Raw genomic sequence first — 24,607 nt, 5'->3', positions numbered from 1 at the left:
ATTGTAGTCTGAAAACATCTGTAGGGCCAAGTTTGTTCATGCCTGGTCTAGATGGTATTGCAACACAGTGAAGATAAGGGGGCTTTAAACCTTTGCTCTCCATCATGTTTCTGAGCTGGGTCAGGAGCAAGCTTGGTTTCTCCTGCTCCAGAGGGTAGGACTTGAACCAATGGTTTCAAGTTACAAGAAAGATTTCAACTAAACATCAGGAGAAAAACTTTCTGACAGTAAGAGCTGTTCAACAGTGGCATGGTCTCCCTCGGGAGGTTGTGGACTCTCCTTCCTTGGACCTTTATAAGCAGAGGTTGGATGGCCATCTGTCATAGATCCTTTAGCTGAGATTCCTGCATTCAGGGGGTTGGACTAGATGACCCTTCTAACTCTATGAGGATCAGGCCAATAACTCCATATGCCCAAGAATTCCATCGGTGATGGTCTCTGGTGTGACTCTCTTGGCACCCTATATTAGCGCCCTCGTAATGGTGTTGAAAGATGCACAACTATATTCAGAGTGTTTAGTTTTCCTGGAAGTTCTATTTTTCTTTCTCCCCAGAAATGCCTGCCGTCCTTGCATTGGACATGTCTAGAAGGCCTGCACAATTTATGACACACCAAGCTGAAGTCCCTGGCAGGCAGGAAAAAAACCCTGGTATTAGGTAGGACACCATACATGGCTGGTAGACTGCATTAAGCTGAGTAGGTCACAAAACTGCACAGGCGTGGAGGTAGGTGGGAGTTGTGGAGTGCTTGGCCAGTAAGCAGCATGCCCTGGTTTTTAAATGAGAGATGAAGAAGGAGAAAAGGGATAGAATCAAGTGCTTATAGAACGTCTGTGGTGTGACTGTCTTTAATCCTTGCGCTGTAAAGGTTAATGCAAATGTTGAAGATGTATACAAAAGGAGGGCCTCTGCTACTTCAGGAAAAGACGCTTTAGCAGAAAAGTAATTATTGATCAATGGCTCCCCATCCACTAAAGGTCTCTTATCGACCCATTTCCTATTGCAGTTCAGCCGCTCTGCTTTTAATCAGTTAATTCACAGATAAACTTCTCCACGAAGGGAGTGCGGTTGCCAACTCTTCTCCCTCCTCCCCGCCCCAACTTGTGGACTAAATAACTTGGAAACGTCTTCATGAGAAACTTGCATAGGGATGTGCCTCTGAATCTTGCCATGATACTGCCAAGAAGAAATTATTTTTCATTAGCCTTGAAGACCTCTTACTTGAAGGGCTGCTATATACTCACGGTTTTTCCACATGGAAACTGCTTATGTTTAGGAAGAAACGCAACACCCACATGCAAATTATCACGTGGGCTAATTGCACACATGCATGTGCTTTTCTGTGGACTTCGTTTCTACTGACACTGATGATCTTAGTACTTGTAATGGCAAAATGGAGCAGGGTAGATTTCTGAAATGACTTAAGGAAAACTTTCAGTACTATATCCAGAACTGGGCAATATTGTTACATTATAAGCAACAACCATCTGCCCTGAGATCTGTGGTTGAATGGTGGTATACAATTTAATAAATAATAAAATAATAACTCTTCTAGCCTTAATTTTACATATTTTAGATAGGTTTTTTTTTTCAAACGAAAGAGTGGATAACACTTCCCCCCTTCTCTTAAATTTGGCTCAGAATGAATTAAACAACCTTCCTGCCCTCAGATCAGGAGATAGCCATTCTTACTTTGAACTAATACAAGCTAATTCAACCCACTGCAACATGGAACCGCCCCCTAACCGGAAACCTCTAAACTGTACCTTAATACCCATGAGCCTCCAACTTCCCTGAGTTATAAGTGCAAATTGAAGGTTGCCATATTGCACAAATACAGTGGTACCTCGAGTTACAAATGCCTCAGGTTACAAACACTTCAGGTTACAAACTCTGCTAACCTGGAAGAGTTACCTCAAGTTGAGAACTTTGCCCCAGGATGAGAATGGAAATCGTGTGCTGGCAGTGCAGCGGCAGCAAGAGACCCCATTAGCAAAAGCACGCCTCTTGTTAAGAACAATTTCAGGTTAAGAACGGACCTCCGGAACGAATTAAGTTCATAACTAGAGATACCACTGCATTTGCAATGGGTGACTAGTTCTGCTGTATCCGTGTACTGTTGCATGCTTGTAGGCTCTGTTCAGACCTTCAGATGAACATGTGGAGGTTGGTGGCAGAGATAGTAGAGGTGATCATGATTACCACTCCACTTCGTGCATTCATAGAACGTGTGAAAAGGTACATTGTATATGTTTTCCTCTAAGCCCCATGATTCATACTATGGAACTGTATTACTAACTATAGTTGGCCTGTTACAGAGTTAGTGGTTTGTGGATTGACACCTTAATTTGTTATTTGTATGCCTTTTTATGGCAGTATTCAATGGTAAAGAATACCAGCACCTCTCTTTTTGCTGCTTTTGGCAGTCATTTTGTGCTAGCACCCGTGGCACGTTTATCAATAAATGAGTATTGGCACCTCTTTTTTTTTTTTTTACCATATATATCATCTCCTGCTCAGTACAGCCTCTGCTGGAAAGGCGGAGTGAAGGGGGAGCCCATCGTTCCCCGTAACTAGTTCCACTGTCAAAGTGCTCTTTTGCAGTTTTTGCAACTGTTCATCCAAAATATACCATTAGATCTAGTCTTGCCCTTTGGCAGAGGACAAGTCTTTGTCCTTGTCTTCAATGTGATAGCCTTTCAAGTGTGCTATTGTGTGCCCTCTTCTTCAGGCTAAACATACCCCGTTTCTTCAACCTGTCCTCATAAGACTTGCCTTCTGTCTTAATTGCCCTCTTTTGAACCTGTTCCAATTTGTCTGTTTCCATCTCATCAGTGCAGTGGCCAGAACTGGACACAGTATCCTAGATGAGGTCTTAACGAGTTTTGTACATGTTTTTTAAAATTAAAAATAGCAACAACAAGGCAAGATTACTGAGTGCAAATATTACATCACATATTGTGCTTTGCTGGTTGCAGTGACTATGGGTTTCTCTTAGATTTAATGCAAGAGCCTTTAATTTAATAAATCGCTTTTACTATGAAATATGCTATAGAAAATTAGAAAAAAATTCCATATTCGTTCCCACATCCAGTTGTAAAAAATAAATAAATCACGGTACATATTGCTTAATATTAGGATGCTTTCTTTTTTGCTTCCCCACCCCCATAAAGGACTTCTGCATCAGAGTCTGTGTGCATCAAGCTACAACTGACCTTTTAAACCAAGCAAGCTTGCATGTTCTCAACATGAAGGGACAGCAGACAAGCTTCTGGCTTGAGGCAGAAGATGCTGAAGAAAGCCACATATAAATATCACTTGCAAGTACATGACTTTGCACTGTGAACGAGGGAGGAAAAACAAACCTTTGCTTGCTTTGTCAATATTCGTGACATGTCAGTGAAAAATCCTTTGTTGCTGCCACTTCTACAGAGAGCGAGGAGGAAATACATCTTAATATTTTAGTTATGGAATATAAATTACTCCAGGCCTATTCCTTTTTCTTAGTAGTTTGCAAAGCGTTTTATAGGCTGTAGTTTTCAAAGCGCGAACCGGGTTCAAGTTTATATTTTCCTTTAGGAGTTGTAGGAGTTAGTTCTCCCTCGCCTCCACCCCACCGGACCCCATCACCTTTTTCAGAAATTCTCCCAGGGAAAGGGAAGGGATTGAATATTTCTTGGATTAAACGGTAGATCTGCTACAAGGATCAACATTGGTGTCTTGAATTTGAACTTGGCTCCCAGATTTAGGCTTAGTTTTCACAGAGATATTAAACCTGTGGCTGCATTCAGATGTGGGCATTATTGTGTTCATTTCCCTGGTTATGTGCTAGGCCTTCCGTTTCAGTTTTGCGTTACGGAACTGTGGCTTTTTGATCAATATACTGCCATATTTTGCTAATTATTCAATGGTGCAAATTTTAAACATGCAAGTTTTAAAACTGTTTTTATCAATTAAGCCTTGATCCAGCCACAGCTGAGCACTTTTAGACGTTGCTTTGGATGGGAGAAAGCTAAGCACCTGCTTCAGTGTCACACACATATATAGAGATTTATAGCAATGCTTGATGTGGCTGATCTGTTTACTGAGCAATAATAATAATAATACAAACCCTTAGACTAGGTTATGGAAGGGTTTGGACTCAGTCCCTTTGCTCAGCTCTGCCTACTGAGCCTGGCCTCCTGTTACCAGTTGACATAAGTTTCACTTTGCCACTGCTGACCTCTTTCTCCTGCTTTAATGTGTGGGCGGGAGGCCAGCTGACCCCAAAATGGGGAATTCCAGGGGATGAGCTGGCCTGGAATCTGCTGGATCACAACCTGATCCTGCTGCCACTGGAGGCACTGGACTTGAATCCAATCTAATTGCTACATCTGCCTGGAGCTATTGCAGGGATTAGGCAAAATTTTTCTCCACTTCCCTCTTAGTCAGTGTGTGCAGCTGGATTGTGAATATGGTGGTGTCTCCAACTTGCCAGGAAGCTCTGTGTGGTTTGGAGTTAGGACGGTATCCTAGCCCCAACACTTTTACATTGCCGTCCAACATGTTTGAGTACAATGGGACTTACTCCCAGGTAAAAGTATACAGAATGCAGCCTTCTTCAGTGAAGGCCCATTTGGTTATGACGTGTTAATACAATGGGGAATGAAAAAGAAAGTAAGGGGTTGGGCTAGATGACCCTCAGTGCCCCTTCCAACTCTACATTTCTATCATCCTAAAGCTCTCTCCTAAGTTTAAGTTGGGAACATTTTAAAAAAGCTATTCCACACTTATTTCAGCATCTCAAATAGTCATGGATGCTTCCATGCATTATTTAATACGCTGATAGCCATGTAGCACTGTGGTATTTTAGTGGTATTGTTCCCAGGTAAGTGTACACAAGATTACAGCCCTGGTTTTTCCAGTGACCAGACTTAGTGCTGTATAGGTACAAGAAAATTAAATTAGAACCACATGCTGATATCCATCAGTATACCCAGTACAGTTTTTCCATGTGGTTCAAATGATAACTCTATCATTTATTTCACTGCGGCAGTATGTCAGAGAATTTAAATGCTCCAAAATTCTGGAAATTTAAAATTATTCCCACCATTCCAATAATTCTGTCTCGTAGTAGGTGTGTGCATTCTGTACTATATAACTTTCGTGGCATTTGTAGACGAGTTCTGTGTCTTTGCAAGGAAACTGAGTTACGGCTGCAGAGGGAGGGATAGGTATAGCATTCTTTGACTCTTGCACTCTTAAGTGGTCGTCATTAACATTGACTCTTCCATTGGGCATACAGGATGAATAATGGAATAGGCTTGTAGGGTGTGCTTATCTTTAAGCTTCGAGAAACAACACATGGGTCTTTCAAACATGGTTAAAGGAACATAGGAAAATGTTTTATATTTGATCAGACCATTGGTCCATCTAACTTAGCATTGTCTACTCTGACTGGTAGCAGCTCTACAGGTTTCAGGCAGGGGTCTTTCCCAGCCCCACTTGGAGATGTTGAAAGTTGAACCTGTAATCTGGGACCTTCTGTGTGCAAGAAGATGCTCTGCTACTGAGCTATGTCCTTCCCCAAGTGTGGGATAAAGTGTATTTTTCATAATGGGTAAAAGGAGATTAAAAGGTGAAGGGCTGGCAGTTCTGCCCGTTTTTCTAACATGGACCCTTTGATCCTTCTGTGTCTTCCCTTTTAAGATTTCCCATGAATATCTTGTTCTGTCATCCCTCTTGCGCAGGGATTTGCTCTTCCTAGCCTATGTTTTGGATATCAGGGCTTGACTCTTTCTTTCTTCTTCTGCCTCCTATAACATCCAGCTTTTCAGAAACAATAATTTGATGAGCCCACTGAATCTACCTATGGCTGTGCTTAATTAAAGCATAGGAATGTAGAGGAGATAACACGTTAGGTCTTCACGCAATAAACGAGTTGTGCCATTTCACCATCTGTTTCCTTTAAGATGTTAATTGCTTCCTTGTATTTGTTTTAATTAGGAAGGAATCTTGATTAAAGAGGAATACAGAAGAGAAAAGTAAAGGAGGAATAAAAGGTTGTGAGGAGAGGGAATGTGGGCTATTGAGATGGGCAGGAATAATGTGGACACTGCTCAAGACAGTGATTCCCTCTTTTCAACAAGCGTGTTTTGCTATCTAAGGGTGCGCAAATCTGCCTCCCATTTTGTAGCACTTTTGCATCTTTTTAGCCATAATTCTGTTTTTTTGTACTAAATCTGCAAGTTCTAGGGCTTGTGTCAAGGTAGCCAGTCCTCCACCCCCAAATTATTCACTTGAAGGTGGGGAATTGGTGGCAGCCTTCTTGGTCCCAATTTGAGAGTTCCAGTTTGATGCCTGAAATGTTTTTGGAGGGAAGTGGGGGGCAGGGTTGATGCATTTTGTTTTGTTGCTTGAGGCAAAATGGGAAGTGCTACCCTCCAAGTGTCATCCCAGTGTCTCCTCTGTGACACCAGAATCAGCACCAATTTCTGGTGAATTCTCGCGCACTGTGCAATATGTCATGTGATTTCGGTGAGATCTTGCTGGAAATCGGTGTCAGTGCAGGTGGTGGGATGCCTACCTGAGGCAGCAGTTTCACCCCGCCTAACCGCTAGTCCGGCCCTGAGAAGGGGACATTTGCCTTTGCAGCTGGGAAGATGGAGTTGCAGCCTTGCATTTCCTTTTTCATTCAATTCTTTTTCTATTTCTTAAACATGTTCTGCCATCAGGTTTAGTGACATGGGCACAGCAGCAGAACTCTGAAGGCTGCCACTATTTCTCCTAAACTGTGTGTTGGTGTCCTTTCAGAAGCACTTTTAAAAGTGTTTTTTTTAAATAAGATAAAAGGCAAGAAAGGGGTTTCAGCTTCCCACTGAGAATAAATCCACTGGCAATTCTATCCTTACCTTGGCTGTATTCAGATGTTAGATCTACTGTGATTCAAATAATGCATGCCAGCGCTGTCTCCCAACACCCATGTCCTTGCCTGTTCCACTTCTGATCTCCTCGTTTAGAACACTTTCTGAAACGGGGAACCTTGACTGAGGAGGATTCTAAGCACATTCTCCTGAATCCCTGAGACTTCTGTGCTAAATGCACAAAGGTTAGCAAGGGAGCAGTGGAGATAGCACATGTTTCCCCCACTCCATGCCTTCTCAAAGTGGGTGGCAACCAGTAGGATGCAGCTCCTTTTGAAGGGAAACTGCATTGTCTTTGATGCTGTAACTTCCTCCCTGCCAACGCATTGCATTTTCCATGTCTGAATGTAACATGAGAAGTGCAGCTTTATTGTAACTAATCCTTAGCTTCTTTTGTGCCACCCCACCTTCCAGAGTTCTGTCTGGAAGGCTTTCACTTTTTCTGCTGGCATCTCAAGATCAAAGCTTTCTCTGATGACTGATAGCTGGGCTTTTAGACTAATGTCAGAAATGTTTGGACTAGAGGAGTGATACATTTTTAAAAATTAAACATGCTCTCCACTATACTCTGTCTTGGCGGGGGGAAAAATAGTTTGGGCAAGGAGCACAGGAACTTTTAATTGGATTTATCCAATTTACCTTTCCTCTCAATTCCCCCCCTACTTTCTCCTCCCCTCTCCCCCCACACTTTCTAAACCCACCTGAGAATGGTGTCTGATTTCCCAAGCAAGTGTAAAAGTAATTACAGTCAAACATGGCTTTTAGAAAGGGGAAGCAGCTAATTTTCTTTTTCTGGGGTATTGGTATTGTGGTTCTATCTTGATAACCACACATCATGAAGGTAGAAGTGCAAAGTGGGGATATTGAAGACACACAGGAAAAAAAAGTCCAAACTCTTAACAGCACAGAGTATCAAAGTGCCTTTTTTCATTTTACAAGAGACTACCGTTGAAGCAAGTCATAAATAACTTGTAAGTAGGATGTCTTTTCTTGGCAATTGGTGGGGTGGGGAACGGGTCATGCGGTCCAGTGTTCTAATACCAGTTGGTAGGAATCCCTGGCAGTGGATTGCTTCTGCACTCAAGTTCTGCTTCCAGGTTTCCTACAGGTGTCTGCTTGGCTACTGCAAAAACTGAGCACTAGACTAGATGAGCTTCTGGATTGATGCAGGAGGGCTCGTCATACATTCAAGTATGTTACTTAGCTGACCTCCAGCATAGTTGCCGCAAGAGGTAAAAGCAGTGGGATTCTTATGGCTCTTCTGACAGGAGTGGAACAGGCTATTGGCCTGGCTGTGGCACAGAGCAGGGGTAACCAACTCTCACCATTCCTAGCTGTTAGCCATGCCATTGAGGCTGATGGGAGTTGCAGCCCAACAACATCAAGAGGATACCACAGAGCTTTCCAAACGTTTCAGGTTGGTGACACACATTTTTGGACATGCATCATTTCATGACGTGGCCGTTCAGTTTTACTAGCAAACCGGAGGTTAAACTAGCCCCTTATAAGAGCTTTCATGCAATTCACATACATGCTGCAGCCAACACACTAATGTGTTGCGACACACAGTTTGGAAACCTCTGGAATACCATGTTGGCTACCTCTGGGGTAGTTTGCACTTCTCCCTTCTTCTCTCATGCTCCAGTGCTGCCTGCCTACCCACACCAAGTTATGCAGGGATTATATACATTAGTGAGCATTTGAGTGGTGCTATCTCTTACTTGACTTGCCACTTCTACAGGCTGTGCCTATTGCTATTTGCCTGGGGGTTTGATCCACATCTCAGTAAGCTGCTAGAATGACTGAAGCACTGCACTGGTTGTATGATGGACATGAGCACTTGAAGGGAATGGGAGGGACGGTGTATACAGTCCCAGCTGTGCAGTCATCTTTAATTTTTGTTTTATAATACTACTACTTCTTCTGTGCCTTTAATAGTAGAGTTACACAAAGACTCAAGGAGAGAGACAGGACACCAGACAAGCTTCACCTTCTTAAACTCACTTTGTTGGGCTGTGGTTAAACATTCACAAATAACAATTTATTTATTTAAAGCATTGTTTTTATTTATCCTGTTTTTCAGTGGTGGGGTAGTGGTAAACAGGCCAAGAGACAGGAAGGGTAAAGTTAGGAAACAGTGGGCATGAACAGTGTCAAAAATACATAATGTACAAATGGTTCCCCCCCCCCATGCAATTATATTGTATAAAACATGTGAATAAGATAATAGGGTAAAGAGATCAGAATCTTCAAAGATTCTTGAAAGAAAGCCCAAGAACCTGCAAGGTAATTCATTTGGTAGCTAGTTCATTAGCCATTTCAGGAGATCTTCATTAAGAGCTGATTTGGATACAAAAAATGAGGCAATCCCTGTAACATACAAGAGTGAAGAAGACTGATGAACTCTCTGCCTGAGCTTGGGTCCTGCTCAACATATAAAGTGTATTTGTTTCAACTGTGGTTTTGCATGCATTCAAAATACAAATCATTCCAAAATTCCCTGTCATTGATATAAAAAAATGAAACCCAGGGACAGTTAAGTGGAGTACATTCTAAAGAGCCATGACTTAAACCCCAAGGTTAAATAATAACGGAAACAGTTTGCAGGATACAGGCCCATGGGGTTCATTCTCTCCTGGGCTGACCTGTTCTGCTTCCTTGCATTTTAGCTTTAAAAATGTAACAGATTACTTCTCAAAATATATTGCCCCTTGCTAACCTACTCTTTGAATTGTCTGGTGCTGAGAAGCCAGCACTCCTGCCCATCACAAGTGACACCAGCTGATTGACAGGCGGATGTACTTTTTGGGGAAATAGCCTTGGGGGACAAATTGGATGCTGCTGGCAGGCCAAGAGTAGCCTATGGGCCAGAGGATTCCCCACTGCTGTTCTAGTGCTGCAGAATATGAAGCATCTAGTTCCTCTGCCTTTTACCGTATGAGAAACCAGGACTCATCATGCAGCCACCACATTCTTCCTTTGCAACCATCTGACCAGTAATATTCAACTTTTGGCTTTTTTTTTTTTTTTTTTTTTTTTGACAATCCAAAGAACTTGCCCATCTTTGAGTCTGAATGCTTGATATCAATTTGACCGATGGATGAACTTGTTTTTGTAGAACGTTTTAAAGCATGGCTCAGAAATGGCAGCTAAAAAACACCAAACGAAACCATCTATGGAGGCCATTGCAATCCTTATTATACCTTCTGAGCTAACATTTTGATCCTAAAAATATAAAAGTCATATGCAATTTTGGGTTGATTGCTGGCTAATTATTTAAATTTGTACAAACTTGCTTTATTCCTTTGCTGCTAAGACACAGACATGCCTCCTGCCAGTAAGATTTGTACAAGGAGGAAAAGGAGCAAAGAATTGCATATGTGAGACAGGTGAATGAATCATTTTAATAGGCTTTTATTTTCTTCATCTTCCTTTAGGAACATGAAGGAAAATATGGAGTGCTGCAAGGCAAATTTTAACCCAGTGTATGATATTTGGATAGCTATGCCCTTCTTCGGAGTGTATGCACCCTGTGTGTGGATGCCATTTTGGGGCACACTCCAAGTTCCCGTTCCTGCTCCTGCATTGCTTTCATAGCCGGAAGTTCCTAAATGTGCAGATAAAGCCAGAGCAAAAACCAGGAGTTCCATTTGCTTAAATATTGTGTGCAACTGAATATCCTTTTCTGGTTTCAGCCACTGAAGCTGTGTTCAGGCATTCACTTCAGCATGTGAGGTGTTAAACTGTTGAGGGGCTCATGCACAAGCCCTGTCTGCAGTGTCCCCAGTTACACGGGCTGCACTTTGAACCCCTCTGTGTTCGGTACAAGGTGCGAAAAGGCTCTGTAGGTGTGTGCTTGCAAAAACTCTCCCTGTGATTGAGGATCCCGATAAGACAGGTGTTTCAGGAAGATAATAGAGAAAAGGTGAAATATATGACTTCTTGTGAAAAGATAGGATAACGTTGAGAGCTTGCAGTTGATAAATGGTATTGTGGTTCTAAAAGTAATGCCTGATCCTTCCTGGTGGGGAAATGTTGACAGAAAGCAGCCCCTCCCCTCTCCTTTGCTAGATAGAACTTTCAGGAGTGGTTCTTCTTCCTCAGAGTCTGAAACAATAATGTTAATGTTTCATAGAAAGACTTGAGTTCACCTTTAGATTTGGACTGATTTCAAAGTATTTCACAGACACAATTAAATTTTACAACACCCACTATGATTGTATTATAATCCTTGCTTTGCAGATGGAGAATTAACTTGCCTGAGACCGCGCAGTGAGTCAGTGTGGAAGGAGCTGCTTCTCATGAGCTCCCACAGAGTTATCCTAGCCACCAATACCTTCCACAGAGGTCTGTGTCCACTAAGCTAGCCTGCTGCCCTGAGATGTACTGGGAGATTATATCTAGTAAGATTCATCTGCCACTCTGGTTGACCTCTGAACATGGAATGAGGGGAGGTGCCATCTTGTTCTTCAACTCAAGTAGCAAAATGTATTGGGCTGGCTAGACTCTCCATCATTTCATAGGAGAAAACAGGATCATAACTGTAAGATTCCTGTTATATTAAAGACCACTGCCCGAGACCAGTGCATACTGTTGGAAGCGCTGCTCTGCTTGTTGTATGTTAAATGAATCTACTATGCAATGGGCTTTCCTCCACGGATTTGAAAGTGAATAGGTAGGTTACTTGGATTGAAGATAGGGAAAGCAAATGTCCATTAGAAGTGGCCTGGTGGTGTGGAGCTGGCCTCCTGGTAGCAGTGTCATTGCCACATACCAGGATGGTTAGGGAAAAGCGGTGTTTTTGAAATAGTTTGGACACACTGGTGGAAATACTGGATTGGCTCCGGTGGTGTGATTTTATGCTGTGAACTTCCCTGAGACCAGGAGGTATAGGGCGAGTATGCAAATTTAATAAATAATAATAATTAATAATTTATGAACATGTGCACTAGAGGCAAGCCATATCCTCTTCCAGTCAATGATATGACTGCTAGAGAAAATGCTGCCACAGGCTACTTAGTAAATTTCTAAGAGTCCAGATTTCAACTGGTGTCCTTTACACATAAGTACCTTAGGCTGCAATCCTAAATTATACGGTAATTGCTTGGGTAGTGAGTTCCATTTAACACAGCAGGAGTTATTTCTGAGTAAACGTACGGTATATATATGACTGTGCTGTTAGATCATAATCTTCAATACTCTTCCTAGGAAGTAAACCTATTGAATACACTGAATCTATGTATGTGTGACATGCCTTGCACTCCAAGGTCCCAAAGTGGGTTACAACAATGTAAAATACAACATTAACTTCTGAACAAACTTGCATAGAATTGACTTTCTAGCTGCTGGGCTCTGCTAGCTGCACTATGCATCTTCTAGACCAGTATAGCCAATGAGGTGCCCTCCAAATGTTATTGTTATTGACAACAATGCCCATTATCTTTGACCACATGCTGGCAAGGCTTATGGGAGCTATGTTGTTGTTGTTTAGTCGTTTAGTCGTGTCCGACTCTTTGTGATCCCATGGACCAGAGCACACCAGGCACTCCTGTCTCCTGGGAGCTGTAGGGGGCTGTGTTAACTTCCCCTTCCATAGACAGAGTAACGATGAATTCTTGGGACAACTTTTGTTTATTCCCATATCATTCCTCTAATTAAAAAATTGTTATCCTTGAGCACATGCATATGTGTTAAAGACGATATGCATAAAAAGTAACATGCTATTCTCCATGACTTGGCCTAAGCACTACAAACAGTTTTCAGTAATAATTATTTCTCATGCAGGTTTTCAAAGTATCCTTCAACAGAAACACATCTAATCATCTACTCTGCAGTGCTGGTCTTTGTCAGCCCGCAAAGTGTATTTTAGAGAACTGAAGAGATACATTAAAATAGAGGGAACATGGTGATAAAGCTTTACATAATGACTGGCATTGCTAAGATGCCAAGTGAGTGACATTTCTTTCTACCGAATCACATGTGAGCATGGGGTCACAGGGAACTGCAATCATACAGTGGACTTGATTGATTGATTGATTGATTAGAATCTGATCTACTGGGATGCAAAAGAGTATGGGCTAACCAAGACTAGATTGTGCCAAGTCATTCTCTAGTTCTCTTTTTGGTACCACAGTGAAGAACAGACTGAAAGAACTGGGCCCATCTAAAGGGCAAGGGGGAAAGATGAAGAGAGAAAACGATTGCTGACCTCATTTCAGCTAGTGGTGTCAGGCAGCTTTCCCCAAGCTTCTTCCAGATATTTTGGACTACAGCTCCCATCATCCTGGGCTATTGATTATGCTGGCTTTGGCCGATGAGAGTTGTAATCTAAAACATCAGGAGGGTATCAGGTTGGGGAAAGCTGTGGTGGAGAGGGGACACATATTGTGTGTTAAAGAAGTTTACTGCTACTAATTCTTTAAAGACAGTGTTGCAATCTAAAGAAAAATTCTAATGATATAAGCGTAAACTGCTTTAAAAAACATTGTAGCATGGGAGAAAAATAACATAAATGTATTATATTAACCCATTTGAGGCCCATACAGTCAAGAATGCCCCCCTTTCTTGAGCATGAAAGATTGTTATGACTAAGATTCCATGCAAGACTTCTTTGAGCTACTTTATATTTCAGACATCTTAGCAATAGAAAATTAGACGTTAACAGTGGTTTTTTGGCACCGTATCAATTCTCAATGGATGTGTATTCATTTAAAAGTATTTCTTTTACTACTTTTTATTTACAAAGCAAATACCAAATCAGTTCACACCATAAAAACATCCCAACTAATCAGTAAAATAACTTCACAATAACTGAGGCATCAGGCAGTGTCTGGTTAAATGCATGTCTCTTCACGTTGACATCATAAAAACAGTTGGTGCCTGCCTGCACTCAACTGAGAGAGCATTCCACAAGGTAGGCACAACAACAGAGAAGGCTATCCTCTCCAGAAAAACCTCTGTAGGTCATGGCATGGTCACATAATAGTTGTTCCCTGATATTATCAAACTTCTATTTGAAAAGAGTACCTTGAAGAGGCTTAGTGGATGGATGTTACTTGAGAGTGGGCAGAAGGTAGACTAGAACCCACTGGTGAACTACTGCTGTTTCCAGTGGACCTCTTAGAATCTGATAGTTGTTGGGATCTTTGGAAAGAAAGTTGTAACTGGGTGGACCTTGATGTGATCGAGGAAGCCGCTATTTAAGTTATTAAGCAAAAGTTAATGCACATGGTTGTTTAACACACATTAATTGCACTGCAAGAGTGAAGAGTTCCTGAGTTTCTATTGCCACTTTGCAAATTGAAAAGGCCCTGGTAGACCATACATATTCTAGTGTGGTTTTTTTTTTAAACAACAGAAGACCACTGAGACTGAAGTCAGTCTACCCAGGTTTAATTGATTGGTAATGGTCAGACTAGATAATTATCAGTGAACATAATCAACTACTTTACATTACCACAGTAAGCATATTTGGTGGAAGTTTGTATATGGCTAACCTAAGACTGCTGACGTGGAAGCTCATTAATGGTGCTAATAAAGCACATTAGTGTCTTAAGTGTTAACATTTCTTTGTACTCTCAGTAGTAGCTCCCTATAAGATACTGAAGTATGGTACCTTCGCATGACAACAGATTTTTCAGTCACTGCTAATCTTTGAAAGGCAGATTGGAACTTGCGCCTAGAGAGAAACATCTCTGTCATTTATTACCACTCTCCTGAGATCCCTATTGCCCTTGAGCTCTCCTAAAACAATCTGTAGGCTGTGGAGTTAGTAAAAAAAAAAAAAGTACCACAGAGGAGCTGTTCAGAGAGAGGATGCCTAAATTTGGTGTTATGTGATATTAAATGACTGGCTTCAGCCACCTGCATCTCAGATGCAGCAGTAAATATGGTAACTGCAATTGTTTGGCTTCTGACAGCACAATCCTATATACGCCTACTCAGAAGGATAGTGACACAAGATCCTCGTGCGTTCCATTTCTAGGGTCCATTGGGGAAGGGCTGTAGCTCAGTGGCAGAGCAGCTGTGCTTCATGCAAAAGCTCCAGATGTGCTGTATGCAAAAAGCTCCTTCCCAGTCCAGCTCCCTTCTGCTACTATATACTTGAACAACCTCCATTTCCCCTGTTTACCAGTTCACTTTTTCCTCCTTTAAAGAACAGAATTGCATATTACACATGACCTAGGAATCCAGGTTTCTGTGGCTAACGCATGCCAGATTTACTTCAGCCCATCATGGTATTTTAGCACTCCAGTCCTGCCAATGGCAGGGACCAGATATGGGGAAAATGCACAACAGTGCAGCATTGTGGCAACATGGGTTCAGTGTAACTAATGTAATGGGGGAAAGAGGGCATATTTGACACCTGGTGCTGCCCATGCATCCCATAATATGCAGTTGCACTGTAAGCTTTACCCTTTGAGACCCACTTGCTTAGTAAGCCCTTTTCATTGCCAGCCTATTTTTCATAATTCACTCCTCCATTGCCGGACTCTGTTCTCTCTACAAACTTGTCAAGCCTTTTTTGTCCTCTAATATAGATAAAAGCATTTGGGGGAGAATGCTGTGTTGTGTACAGCACCTAGCACATTCGTGAAACTAAATAAATTTTTCAGCAGCAGCTTTTCTTTCTCTTATTTTATACGAATTTGGTTCCTTGTTTCCAGGCTGGCTGGTCTGGGATTTTGAATTCACAGCCCAGTCATTCAGAATGTCAATTGTCTTCCAGGGCACTGCACTGTGTGTCCCTGTGCAGGGGATTCTTTAAAAGACTGGCTAACTTTTAAAGGGATACTGGCAGGATAAAAATATCTCCCTCCCTTCATCAGTATATTAAAACTGACAACAGTTTTTACCTGCTAAAATAAGTTGGAAATGGCTTTTGCTATTGCCTTAGCACCTTGATCTTAAACATTTTTGCCACTGTATCTTCCTCTGATATTGGTATAATTAATTGTACTTCAGGTCTAGCATAATCTCATTTTTTAAACATTACATTAGTTGTAGCTTTTTTGGAATGCCCCATCCTATGTGCAAATGTGATTTCGCTTTAATATGAAGTGCATAGATGTGTGTTTCACCCTCATTTATTTGTTAAACTTCCAGTCGGAGGACTAGGATTTAATGAATGGAAAATTGTAGCTAGGTAGTGGATAAATCATTTTTATCTAGCCAAATAAAATATACAGATAGGTTTTTTGGTTTGGTTTTCTAGCACCCTGATCTTAAATATGCTTACTGGGCAGTAAGTTATCCTGGCTTCAGTGGAGTTGCTTCGAAATGTGTATATTCAGAACTGCATGCTTAAAATAAAATATAAAATTCTGGAGAACTGTAAGGAGTTTGGAGCACATGTTGGGTAGCCCTTAAGTGTCAATAAAAAGAAGACATTGATTTGCATAAAGTTTGTATATGCTAATTTATGTGTACAGATGTAAATTGTAATTATTTTAGTTATAATATGAATAGTTTTACCATCTTACCATAGTTTTACCATGGCTGTTAGAGGCTCTAGATCACAATTGTGCTTTAAAATAGACATTAGTAAGTAGCAGTATCTGTTCCTTGGGAAGAGGGATTGGTTGTTAAGAGCAACTTGGAAATGGTGGTTCAGCAAGGGGAATAGGGGTCTCAGTCAGTGGTCCTAGCAAACCACAGTTCCCAGGATTGTTAGGCGGAAGCCATAACTATTTAAAGGGATATGATAGGCCACTGCAGCACCATACATTTATTCCCCAGCCACTCTGGGTGGTTCCCAACCGAATATTAAAAACACAATACAACATTAAACATTAAAAACTTCCCTAAACAGGTCTGCCTTCAGATGTCTTTTAAAAGTAAGATACATTTAAAGCACTAAGTCTCAAGCCTAGATTATCTCCAAAGAAACATAGGAAACTGTATTGCAACAGGTCAGACTATTTGTCTATCTAGCTGAGGATTGTCCACTGGCTGGCATTGACTCTGGGAGAGGTCTTCCATGTTACTTCATGAGTTCCTCAGGGACGGGCAAGATGCTGACAAGTGTGGACCAGGGGAAGGTGGGGCCAGAGTCTGACTCGGGAGAAGGGGGCAGCGATTTTGAGAACCTGTACCAGCCAGGAGACTGAACCTTGTGTGTCCCTTGCCCATGTGCTGGTGTTACTCGCATAACTTTCTCAGTGGCATAGGATCACACCGAAGGAATAAGTTTCACCAGCGTGCCTGTATTTTATTGTATTTTATTTTTGGTGTGTGTGTATGTAAGCATCTCTTTCCACCAAGGCATTCTTTCCAAAGTTCTGTGTCAACATGCCTCCTTTCATCCTCCTATTCTGTGGTCCTATAATAGTCCTTTGCCCAGCTGGGTGTACAGTCATTAACAACCAGCAGTGTGGTAGGCTCGTGCCATGAAAGGCTTCACTTGTTCATTTCTGCACAGCAAACACCTGCTGACAGCACAGGGGCAGACCACGACAACACTCCTTCTCCGGCTGGTTGGCAGCTCTGCCGCAAGTTTCTGATTCATTTATGACCCACTTCACTTGGATCTAATAGTGCTACTGCAATGTCCTTCTCTCTCTCTCTCTCTCTCTCTCTCTCTCTCTCTTTCGCACAGAACCTTAGTTCTTTGACCCAGCTGAACCATTTCAGCTACCAGGCAACAATCACCTGCCTTGTTAATTCTGCTACATTATCAATGCGTTTATGCACTCTGTATGAGAACTCATGGTTCCTATTGTAATCAGTACTTTTATCTTTGGAGTATCTAGGATTAAGCACAGCAGATTATCTAGGATTAAACACAGCATCTCCTGCACTGGTGCCATTCCTACCATCATTACCATTGCAGGAGTGGCTGGAGCAGACTGAAGGGACCTCTTCACTGCATCAGTCTCACTGTCCACTGTGGTGCTCTAATGCAGGCATCCCCAAACTTGGCCTTCCAGCTGTTTTGGGACTACAATTCCCACCATCCCTGACCACTGGTCTTGTTAGCCAGGGATGGTGGGAGTTGTAGTCCCAAAACAGCTGGAGGGCCGAGTTTGGGGATGCCTGCTCTAATGCAACTTAGGGCGGCCAGGTTATAACTAGAAGTTCATGTGTGTGCCTCTTACAGGGGTGGGGGAACCTCTTGCCCTCCAAAAGTTGCTAGACTACAACTCCCATCATCCTTTGATGGAGCATCTCCCTTATGAGAAAGTTTACAGTGTTGGATGCTTTTAGTTCAGAAAAAAAGCACATAAGAAGTGATAGAATTCTGTCACAATTGATTTTGACAGCTTGATGACTAAGCTTTTTAGCAACGAAACATCTGATTACTGGAATGACCTCCGAGCACTGAACCACTGGTATTTCAAAAGTGAACTCTTTATTTACTGTGTTTGCAATTGTTTAAGATAAAACCTATTTGGGAAAGAAACTACTTTTTCCATTTTTATGGACTTTTATTCTTTGTTTACAGATAGTTGCTTTGGTGATATGATCTTGTGTGAATTGCAGGGGGGCAGAGTGCGGCAGCGTTCATGTCATGCTTGCAGGCTCCCAACAGGTATATGGCTGGCCACTGTAAGAAGAGGATGCATGACTGAATGGGTCATTGGCCTGATCCAGCAGGCTCGACTTACATGCCTACGTTGTTGCTGGCCATTCTGATCGGGGCTGAAGGGAACTGGAGTCCAACAAACACCTGGAAGGCCAAATATTCTCCACCCCTACTCTAAGAGCTCTAAAATAGGCAAAATGTGATTCAGCAGCTGCTTCTTCCACCCCATTCCTTTTATAGCCTGTGTTAAAGCAAATGTTTTGCCCAACCACAGGCAGGAGAGATTGATGGATGTGAGAGTAGTGAGGTTGGAGAAGCCATAGACTGCATTGTCATTCAGTACCATAGGGAGATGCACCTAATCTTCACCTGGTGACCAGGTAACCCCAGAGAGTGGCTAAGATTACTTTAAAATGTGATGATGCATATTCTCCATGAATTTGTTTATTGATGGCTATTGGCAATGGTAGCCGAAAGCAACATCCATGTTCACAGATTAGTCTGTCTTTGAATATCAGACACTGGAGATAAATGATTAGAAGGCTATTGGCTTTCAAGGCCTATGATTAATCTTCTGAGAGGTATTGGGAAGATCATGGTGGGTAAAGAAGATGCTGAACCAGTAGAGGACTTCTGATCCAGTAGAGTGCTTCTTGTGTCCTAACTCTGCGAGCAGGGTTTACTATAAGGAGAGGGAGATTTCATTGGGAACAAATAACTACTATACACAGTAGTAGGAAGTCGTAAGCTGTTAGCGAGTAGGAAGTGAAGAGGGAGTTGTAAGGGTTTCTAGCATTTGAGATGCTGCAGCATAGTATGGACCTCACTGCAATAAATCCCTTGGTAGGTTTAAAAGCACTTGACAAAAATAGGGCTCATTATCTCCATGGGAAACTGCGACATAGAGAGAGGAACAGCTGATTTTGAGAGGAGCTGATGTTTCACATCTTACAACTGTAACTCACATCAAGCTGAGCCAGGCTGCATCCTATGATGTTGACCGGTGGGGAGCAGTTCATACAGGACTACCACAGCATGGCAGCTGTGTTCACAGTGCCTGCAGCTGAGCAGAATTTGATCCACACCAGACGGAAGCAAACATAAGTCTGAATCCCATTTTCCTTTTGGATGGCCCAGAAAAAAAGGGACTTGGACACAAGCATTACAAACAGTGCCACCAACTCTTCAAAGCAGGGAAGTGTGATAAGGTGCAGCTCTGAACAGCTTGGTACCATGTTAAGAACAGTTCAACATGAAAGTTACTGGAGTCCGTAGTGACTAGGGATGATGAACAGAATACAGGAATTCTATTCTTGCAGGATTGTGTTACTTTATGCCTTAAAATCTTTTTTTTTTCTGTTGAGGGCCGCATTCCATCAGGGATAATCTGTTGGGGGGCCACATGCCTGTGATGGGCAAAGTTTAAGAGACAGACACTGTAAATGACAATATTTGGTTTGCATATAGCCCATTTCAAGTTCTAATGTGAGATGGGTTTGGTGCAATTGCCAGGGCATTGGGCTAGGGGCTGGGGTAACTGGGTTCAAATCACGAACTTTACTGGGTCTCCTTGGACCAGTCATTATCTCTCAACCTAACCAACCTCACAGGGTTGTTGTGAGGATAGAGTGGAGGGAGGACTATGCATACAACCCCAAGCTCTTTGGAGAAAGGCAGAATTTAAATGTAATAAGTGAAGGGCTGGGATCTGAAGACTGTGACTTTGGTGACACGACAACCCAGCTGACGTACTCGCTGCACCACTGTGGTAGCTTGCTAGAAGATGAAACGACTGGCCTGCTTTTTGCTGCTCTTTGCCATCACTATTTTGGATGGCAAGACAGCATTGTAGCTACCAGCTCAGCAAGGGCTGCGTGATTCAGGTGGGCAATGGGGTTCCACTTCAGCCTATAAATGTTGCTTCTGACTCTTATCATGTATTGTAGTCATTGTCCAAGTTCCTCTTAAGGCTTAATTGTCAGGCTTTATATTAGCCAATACTAGTGGGCTTCCTGCACACCACACATTTAAATCACATTTGATACCGGACAGCCACCTTCACTGTATATCTTTCAGCACCTGCTAAAATATTATTGTTTTAGACAAGCGTGCCCAGATATGTAGAATGTTTATTTCAACCTGTTTTTGGCATATTGCTGTTTTTAATTGTTTTTGAATGTTTTAAATAGCTTTTTTGAACTTTTCTATCAAAACGTTGCTTTATTTCTTTTTGTAAATTGCTCTGAGATTGTTGGGTTCTTTTATAAACAAGTCTTATACATACATAACTCTTACATACATAAATTTGAAGCATTATTAAAGCACATCACCTCTCCCAGATAATCCTGGGAACTGTAGTTTGTCAAGGATGCTGGGAATTGTAGCTCTGCAATGGGTGCAAACAGCAATTCCTGGGACCTTTTGAGGGATGCCGCATGCTGTAAATGTATGTTGTGTCTGTAGCTACCACAGCTGAAAGACCCTCATGTACAACATCTCTGCAAGGTATCAGATTGGAGAAATGGGGCCTGAGACAAAAGGGAGATTGGTTTGCCTAAGGTTCCCTTAGAGACTTCATGGCCGAGGAGAGGTTTGAAGGGGAGGTCTCTTCCACTTTTCCAGCGGTTAAGCTCTGCCAGGAAACCTTAGTTCTGCCTTGATGGCAGCATAGCAGCAGCAAAAAGCCAAGCTCTCTGCCCCCCTCCTCCTCCTTTTCCAAGCTAGTCCTTGTTATTGGTGAGTTTGTAGTAATGGGTGTAATTAACACACTGGGGGTCATTTCTGTGTCCTGCAAAGGAACAGAATGAGCCACCTGAGCAGCCCTAGTCATGATTGCTCTGCAGGGTTATTTTCCTATCCCTTAAAAAAAACAATTCTTTTTTTTTTTTTTTTTGCTTTGTGCTTGAGTTTTCATTCTCTCCTTCCTCCTCTTTGTGTTAAGAAAGCTGGAGAGCAGAAATGGCCTGTAAATCGCATTCATGCTGAGCTCAGGCTAGGTAGGCTGGTTAAAGGTCACTCTTGGACTATATATAGCTTCTTTTAGGCAAGGAGGTTGTGGGGAGGGGGGAGGTAGGGCAGAATATTGTGTGTGATTTGGGTTGTGGGTGGGGGACACACAAGGATTGCGTGAGCTTTCCCTCTGATTCCCCCCACCCCCGTTTTCCCAGCACAGCAGATCCAAAGAGCTCAGGTTTGGAACTGAATCAGTTTAATAGTCCCGCGGGAAAGGAACCTTGAAGGGTGATTATCACCATTATAAAATATTAACTTTTTGAACAGCCAGATGGCTTCCCAGCCTGAGTGTTTCTGAAGGGTCTGGCTGTGCTGCCACAGCCATGCAGCTGGTATTGAGTGGTGTGGCTTTGCCATTTTGACTGCCCTCCCCCCACCCCCCACCCCCCACCCCCCACGTGGAGCCACTGGTGGCATTTCAATTCTGGGCTCCACCTGACTGACACATTGGCTCTGTGAGCTTTCAGCATCCCCGAAATCCTGCTCTACATTTTGTACTGTTAACTCTTTGAAGAAATTGAGTTTTAAATCTCACTTTCTTTTTAAGAAAGAGAGGAAAGGAATGGTCACCTTCAGGAAGGCAAAGTAAAGTAAAGATGGAAGAGGATGAGAACACAAGCTTAGTATTTGATCCTATGGGCCAAATAGGGTGTACTTTTTTTTGGGGGGGGAGAGAGTAGGATTTGAGTCTGATTTGGTTTGCACGTAGAGTTGCCATTGAAAGCACAGCTGTGGTGGGTGCCTGGGTGCTCAGTCAGTAGAGCGTTAGACTCTTAATATCAGGGTCGTGGATTGGAGTCCCACCTAAAAGATTCCTTCATTCCATGGCTCAGAGAGGGGGAAATTGTTTTGCTGTTTTCTTGCCTGCACTTTATCCCTTCATTCTTAGTCAGAATTTGTTTAGGAGCAGCCTAGTAGTTAGTATCCTCCCAATCTAGCAGTTCGAAAGCACATCAAAGTGCAAGTAGATAAATAGGTACCGCTCTGGCGGGAAGGTAAACGGCGTTTCCGTGCACTGCTCTGGTTCGCCAGAAGCGGCTTAGTCATGCTGGCCACATGACCTGGAAGCTGTCTGCGGTCAAACGCCGGCTCCCTTGGCCAGTAAAGCGAGATGAAAGCTGCAACCCCAGAGTCGTTGGCGACTGGACTTAATGGTCAGGGGTCCCTTTACCTTTAGGAGTTGGTATACTGTAGAGGGAAGTGAAGGGCAAATGGAGCACGCCAACCTGGGAAGGTAGCTCATCTAGGAGAAGGAAAGCTCTGATCTTAAACCTCCGCTGTCTTGTGGGATATCTTCAGGAAAGGTAAAGGCTAAGGAGTAAACCCTGCATAAATCTGGAGTGCAGTCACTAAGGATGGTGCCTTGTATGCCTCCTTCTGGCAACTCCTACAGCTAAGCGTATTGCTCTGCTTTCCTTTGGACCACATCAGTGAGGCTGGGGTGTATGTGTGTCTTGTCATCTGGGTAGCTTGGGACCTCCATATACACTGCCCAGGCTTGCACCCTGGGGTCATCACTTCATTGCTGCTAATGCAGCAGTTTGTCTTCATCCCCAGAGGTGCAGTCCATTGTCTCTCGAGACAGATGCCAACAGCAGTATGGAAAAATTCCTTTTCTAGAAGATGCCTCTTGTAGGTACCCAGCCTGCATATATTAGGGGGCAATGTGCATAAAGATGAATATATTGGTGAAAATAATATACAAAAGGCTTTATATTAGCAGAAATTGTTTGCAAAATTGTGTCCATTGATCAAACTTCATACAAAGATGTGTTTATTGGGAGAAATTCACACTAAAACTGTGAATAATTTTAATGAGGATTAAAAAACAACACAAATCTGCAAGTTGCTGCAAAATGTGGAGAATTTAAGACTGGAAAAACAAGATGCTGACATATCCTTACATCTCTGCCCACTTCTGTTTTGGGGCATACATAGTTCATGCAGGTCATGCATACTGGGCACCATTGCTGTACTGTGAAAACTAAGACTGCTTCCTAGAAAGTGCTCAAACTTTATCTGTGTTTTCCTGTTGCAGAGGAAGATATTTGGGGGCAGGGGTGCCAACTTGAATAAAATATTGGGGGGGGGGGAGGTAAGCCTTGCCCCGCATAATCGATCACATGACACTGTGTACGCACACCATTTCAATGGCAATACCCATCAACTTTGGGAGTCCTGGACCCCTCAAATATTTTATTGGATTGCTGAGGCCCCCACACCCTTAGGAATTGGCTCCTATGTTTGGTGGTTTGTAAGCTGCCTTTCAGGCAGGAACTGAAAACCTCCAAAGTTTGATTGACATCAACCAATATGCTCAGTGATCAAGAATCTCAACTGAAGAACTCCTGATTGAACCCTGGTACATAGTTCAAACAAATTACGGGATCAGTTACTGTCATCTCATTTTGACGATGTGTTTGGGAAGATCCTAAACTGGTTGGCTTTTTTTAAAATAGAGATATGTGAGAAGCTGGTGGCAGCTTTGCCTCTGTCTCAGTTTAAAGCCCATGTTGTTCTTCCTGCATGTGGAACTGCTCAAAGCAACACTTAAAATATATACACCCCTGAGCAATTATCAGCGGGGGAAGTGGTTCATGAAGTAGAGGAAGCAGGCAGGGGAGATTGACAAATCCAGACTATGAAATCTTTTTGAACAATTGGGTAAATACCCACATGTCAGCATGGCAACCAGCTCCCTGTCTCCAGAGCAGTCTGTCATGTGGCTAGACATTTGCAAAGATATTAACCCTACATAAAAAGTGTGCCAGTGGGTAATTATGGAAATTAACTTGCAATTAGATAATGTCACTCATACACTTTGCTCTCCACACAGTGTGGATAAGCCTTGGAGAGCTGTTCTGCAACGAAGGTGGGGTCTCCCTGCTCAGAGCTCTAAAGCAGATGGATGGAACTTCTTCTGTGACCTGGGCAAGGTGTCCATTGTTTTTGTGGAAACTGAGGCAGAGATCGCTCTGCTATGGTTGTTCTATCAATCAATCCAGGGAAATGTTTCCCAGCCTCTCCTGAAATACTAGGCACATACTTTCATCCCTGCGAGTGGGAAGTTTGAATAGAGCAAGTGGTGTGTTTCCAGCCAAGGGTTCCCCAAGTGGAGAATGCTGAGCTATCAGTTTACATCACAGATTCTATGCTTTGCCTCCCATACT

General features: G+C 42.6%; 1 protein-coding gene across 24 annotated transcripts in view; it reads left to right on the top strand.

The window, feature by feature from the left end:
- Nucleotides 1–24,607, top strand: part of NRXN3 (neurexin 3) — a 1,227,884-nt gene that overhangs the window by 30,986 nt on the left and 1,172,291 nt on the right. The gene's annotated exons all lie outside the window — the stretch shown is intronic.

This window comes from Podarcis pityusensis (genome assembly GCF_964106645.2).
Source record: "Podarcis pityusensis genome assembly, chromosome: 1".
NCBI classification, from domain to species: domain Eukaryota; kingdom Metazoa; phylum Chordata; class Lepidosauria; order Squamata; family Lacertidae; genus Podarcis; species Podarcis pityusensis.
This window is presented reverse-complemented; position numbering and strand designations above follow the sequence as displayed.